The sequence below is a fragment of the Lactuca sativa genome, chromosome 4 (assembly GCF_002870075.4).
Source record: "Lactuca sativa cultivar Salinas chromosome 4, Lsat_Salinas_v11, whole genome shotgun sequence".
NCBI lineage: Eukaryota > Viridiplantae > Streptophyta > Magnoliopsida > Asterales > Asteraceae > Lactuca > Lactuca sativa.
In genome coordinates, this window is record NC_056626.2 from 171,114,827 (window position 1) to 171,120,693 (window position 5,867).

The 5,867-nt window shown below is 34.3% G+C and overlaps 1 long non-coding RNA gene across 7 annotated transcripts; it reads left to right on the top strand.

Annotated features, from left to right (window-relative positions):
- The first annotated feature begins 271 nt into the window (after nt 1-271).
- Nucleotides 272-5,296, top strand: LOC111897433 (uncharacterized). Of its 7 annotated transcripts, none has more exons than XR_006190740.2 (6): nt 272-1,298; nt 1,434-3,118; nt 3,965-4,083; nt 4,176-4,272; nt 4,438-4,563; nt 4,940-5,296. It is a non-coding gene; the product is annotated as an uncharacterized LOC111897433 (long non-coding RNA). The 7 variants fall into 7 exon arrangements; XR_006190741.2 differs by having other exon boundaries at nt 1,434-2,505; nt 2,554-4,083; XR_006190742.2 differs by having other exon boundaries at nt 272-632; nt 939-1,298; nt 1,434-4,083.
- Nucleotides 5,297-5,867: the final 571 nt, after the last annotated feature.

The window sequence follows — 5,867 nt, forward strand, 5'->3', positions numbered from 1 at the left end:
TTCAACAGTCTTTGAATGTTGATAGATAGTGAACTCACTACTAGAACATATCCCTTTAATGATGGGCAAACAATGACACACACTGATATAGGATACGCATTTGTGCATGCCCTAAAAAATAATGTCAGTTTTGCAAAATTTGAAGGATAGAGGACACATATTTGTGCGTTCCCTAAAATTAATGTCCAACGAAAACAAATTAAAAACACGGAAGGCACCTAAATTTAAGTGGGTGTGTTGTAGAGATTTCGTTTTATAAAATTTTAATACGTGCGTCCCTCTTTGATGAAACTAACGGGGCAAACCAAATCCCCAAAAAAATTCAAGTACCCCGCCTTCCCCAAAAATCGAACCTAAAAATATCTGTCATGGATTCGGCGATTGGGGGTCTACAACTCCTCAAACTCGAAACGTCGACGATCTTAAGGTTTTTCTTGTCCCCAATATCAAAGAACTAGGGCTTTTTTGCTATGGACCTCACAAGTGCGCACCTATGAGGGTTTTTTTTCAAGAACGAAAATGTAGGAGGGTTTTTTTTTTCAAGAATGAAAACGCTCTCACTTCTCTTTGGCCTCTTCATCAATCGATAATCGCATTACCTCACGTCACCTCACCTTGCTGACAACCTCGAGGTTTCACTCTTGTTTCCCTAACACTTTCTCATTTCAAAATCGCATTCATATTCTTATTCTTACAGATACAGTTGGGGTTCCATCAAAATCACATTCATTTTCTTATTCTTATAGATACAGTCCTTCATCAAATGATTTACCGTTAATTTTGTTTTAATCAAAGAAATCTAATATTTTGTTTCCACCTACTCGCAACTCTCACGATTCAACTATCGAAATTCCCCGTTCGGAAACCCTAATTTTTATTGATGACATAGTAATCTCACGTCAATAATGAAAATTGGTGACTTAGATTCTTGTTCAAAGTTTTTGAAAGATAGGATGGCAATGGACCAGAAGGTTGATGAGGTTATCAAGAATGGAAGGGAACAGGTAAGTAATGGTGGAAGTTGGAACTCCGCCAAGGACATAGCTCTACTCAATGCTTTAAAAGTTTTCCCAAAAGATTCAGCCTTGAGGTGGGAGAAGATCACAACTGCTGTTCCTGGAAGATCAAAGCGGCTTGCATGAAGAGGGTTGCTAATCATAAAAAAAATTTACCACTCAAATGAAATGATGTTTTTTAGAAGTGTTACTTATTGTCCTTAATTGTGTTCAGTGACAACATTTGAAGAATAAAACAGAAAGTATTGCAAAGAAGATAGAACTCCTGGAAATAACTAAAAGGTTAGAATTTCATGTTCTGAATATGTTAATTGAACTTTAAGTCGCCATACATATAGTTATGAAACTAAGATTCTTGGTTCTAAATTAAAGCTATAATAAAATCATTGATCCTAACATCTTAAATCTTTATTACAGGAAACATTTGGGAGAAGGTTTGGGATCAAGCACCATTGATGAACTACAAAAGCTTGAACAACAACTAGAGAGGAGTGTATCTATCATTTATGCTCAAAAGGTTGACTTTTATCACAAAAAAGAATAAGAAGTTGACTCTAAAATATGGATTTTCATTCAACTGAGCTTGAAATTCTTTGATTTATTTTGACTTTAATTGTTAGTGTTTCAAATGCAAGTATATAATGAATAAATTCAGGAACTACAAGCAAAGGTACAATACATAAATACAAGTATATAATGAACCAATTCTGTTTTTTTGTTTATATTTTTTCTCTAGTATAGACAGTTTAATAATCATTTTTTCTAATTTCAAACCAAAAAAATGACACAAGTTATTTATTTTCGGATTCCTCCAACTTCTTATGAACAGCTTCCTTGGAAGGCAATGATGGAATCGCTCCTCTCTCTGTAACTGTAATGGCCCCACAAATATTTGTAAACCTCAATGCATCTCTCAGCTTCTTTTCATCCTAAAATGGGGCATGACATAAATCTTTTAAAAATCAATATATTCAGAAAATGATTTTTTCCGCCAAAATTTTAAAATGTTTAACCTTAAATAATTGAGCATTTTTGGCCAAACTGAGAAGGAGTCCTCCAACAAAAGCATCACATGCATCTGTTGTATCAACAGACTTCACCTTAACACCACCAACTTTCCCATGAAAATCCTGAAAATAAAACTTACAAATAGATATCAATTAAGATAATCCAACAATCGTATTCAATTTACAAAAATAACGTTAGTGTAGTATCTGCAACCATTAGGACCTTCTGTGACTATCAAAAACTTGAGATTTGGGTGAAAAAGTTTGGTCAATACAACTTTGTCATCATAGGGATCATCACCTCAGTCATGAACACAATTTATCTTCACTAATCTGTAATTTCCTGAAAAGTCAAAAACCCATCAAAAGGTGTAAGTCAAAAAAATTCAACCTACTATGAAATTGTGCACCTTGATAACATCTGGCTTGATCCCAAATGCTCAGGATGCTTTTTCGAGTAGCCTCAGGTGACGGCCATAAAGGTAGTCTCAAATTACGATCATATGAAAGAATGCTTTCTGCTTTTTTAGCAATTTTCAATGCAGGTAAGTGAGCTGATTTGCATGGATCTTTAATCAAACTAATGGATCCGTAGTGAAAGATTGTCGGCTGGTTAAATAAAAAAAGATGGTTACAATTTAATCTTTCTAAATATACAACCATCAAAAATGGATGCTTGAATGTACCTTTTGGATCAAATCTGTATCGAGTTCTACCTCTGTGAGAAGCATATCGGCATTTGGATGGCGGAAGAACATGAACTCACGCTCTCTATCGGCTCTTAGGGTTACAAATGCTAATCCGCTTCTTGCTTGTTTATCAAATCTCATTCCTATGTTATTAACATTGTTTTCTTTTCCTAGCACCAATAATGTCATGTATACACCTAACCTGATCTTCCTGACTTGTTTGTGTAATTTTTCAAAATTATGGTTGGTGGATTGAGCTGACAGATATTTATTTTCTAACTTATATAGTGGAATTGTCCAAAAATGACGAGAAAAAGTATAAAGCAATGAAGTGCGCTACAGAACGAGAGATATCTCAAAGTGCTGATGTTATCTGTTACACATGTGTTGGTTCCCGAGATCCTCGGTTGGCAAATTTTAGATTTTGTTGTTGGCTTCATTCAAATTCTGGGACCAAAAGAGTCCCAGGGGTGTTTTTGGAAAATTTAGTTTTTTAAACTTTTTTGAGTTATATTAGGAGTCTAACTCTTTTAGTATATTTTGGAACTATGCCTTAGATGCCTTTTTTACCTCTACTTTACGGGTTCAGTATCAGATGCATCCATCACTAGTAATGTAGTCTCTGCATGCTTTTCGTTCATATGTTCTTTTACACTTGTAAGCGTCAGCATCAGGTTGTTACTGCTTTGGAATTTTTCCATGCCTTGAGTATATTCTCACGTAACTAATGCATGTTATAACTAGTAGGGGTACCCTGATTATAGGGACCAAAGTTGTAACTAATGAAAGTTATAACTAGTAGGGGTACCCTGATCACAGGGACCAAAATTGTAACTAATGCAAGTTATTAGTTATAAGGACTGGAACTGTAGTTATCGAAACTAAAAATCACAGGGATTAAATCTACATATTCAAAACTATAGTATAGGGGCTAAAACTATACCTATCTTAATTTAACAACTATAGGGACCAAAAATATAATTGATATAAATTATAAACTGCATGGAATGAAATATATTATTGAAATAAAAAAAATACATTGGGTAAATCTATAATTACTGAAATTTAAAACTAGAGGGACCAAAAATGTATTTATTAATCCAGGGACCTAAAAAGTAAAAACACGTTACTATTCCATTAATCCAGGGACCATTTCTTTACTTGCATAGTACAATCCAGGCACCATTTCTGTAATTTCATATTATAAAATGATTAGCGTCCTCAACCTTTCATTTTTTGTTTTCTATTACAGTATTTGTACTCTCAATTTTTCTTCTCACTGGGAAACTTAGTCCGACAGCAAGCAATGGAAACACAGAAGTTTACATGAATGGAAGAGAAATCACAAAACTTGAGCTGAAAGTACTGAAGGTAGGTTAGATTTTATTTTTGTTATATTTGTTTAGTGAGTGATATGGAAATTTATTTAACATTTGTTGTATTGATTTGTTTCTAATGGCAAGTGTGCAATGTCCTCAAGACACACATTTATGGGTTTATGATGATGGGCGTTATGAGGAAGAAGGTCAAAATAATATAAAGGGAAATATTTAGGAAAAGGTATGTATTGTATTATTATATATTATCTATTATCTGTTATTACTATGTCATGTATGATATTTACATATGTTGTAAAAAAAAGTATGGTGGATAAAATGGTTTTCTTTATTATGTAATGTATGATATTTACATATGTTGTTCTCGTTTCCTGTGCCACAAGGTCAGCCACAAAGAGAAAGAAATGACGACAACAATTACACAACTGTTCCAAATTACTTTGAGCCCCAAAAGATTCAAAAGCTTTTATTACTTGGACTCGAGGGTTCTGGAACAATCACCATCTTGAAGCAGGTATGCCCCTGTTTCATTTCCATTATCATTTGTTATTTGATGGTTCCATTTTGTTGGTTGTGTTTATATATTTTTTCTGGTTGTTGGTAATGATGTTAGACCATACCTAAACTGAGGGAAATCATTCGTGTGCCACCGAATCTGGCTGGAATAAATACGACCAATAGAAGTAGCTTCATTTCCAACATAACACACATTTCCGCAATATTTTATTATATCAAATATATCATATTGAAATGACTATTACAAAATTTTCCATAGTTGAGGTTTAACAAGGAAGGAAATCTTGTTGTTGCTACTGTTGAATACAACGTAGGGGCATTTATGTCTTTTCACCAATCTTGTTGCGTATGCTTAAATTATCCAATTTTGGTAGGTTGATCCTGCTACATGGTCAATAATGATCTTTAGGGTCTGCTACAAGGATTGGAGATTGCAGTTGAGCTTCTAACTAAGACTTCAAGCCAAGTACTTGATGAATTTAAGCTAGCAATGTTTTACTTGATTTGGACATGAACCCTAAGATATCATACTTTGGCATGGCCAGAAGCTTTGGAGGAAACGAGACTCAAGCAAAAGCAAACACATAGAGATTTGTTGGCACATAGTAAGCAAGATAATGCAATTGTATATAAATTCTACTTCTCTTGAGTTCATTTTTTTTATAACATTCACTCACTATTGGAATAATTATTTGTATTTGACATATTAGTGAAAGGAATTAACTTTGTTATTTATTGTATTTTATTTTGTATTATGAGATTTTAAATGTGATATTTAATTTGAAAATTAGTAAATCTATCAAAATATATGATTTTTTAAAACATTTAACTTTATGACACGCAAAAATGTTTGTCGTCTTTCTTTATGACAGGGGCTTTAATGATACGCAATGCAAGTCGTAAATGTGCGTCGTAAGGTTACAACACGCAAGTGCATGTCGTCTTCTTTATGACAGGGCCTTCCTTGAGACACATTGCGTGTCGTAAGTGTGCGTCGTAAATAGACGACGCGCAAAAGCGCGTCGTCTCTCGTTATGACATGGCCTTCCTTGACACGCATTTGCGCGTCGTCCTACGACGCACATTGCACGTCGTATAAGGTTGTTTTTCTAGTAGTGACTCTGCTCTTAGAACATCTACTGGAACAATATTACCTTCCTTCTCATACACGTCTTGAGGAATTACACTCCAATATCAAGCACAAGAAACACCATTTGCAACATTAGTGTGGGAGATACCAGTTCGGTACTCCTCCCATAACTTTGACACATAGTCCACATTGAAGTCATAATATAACCCAGC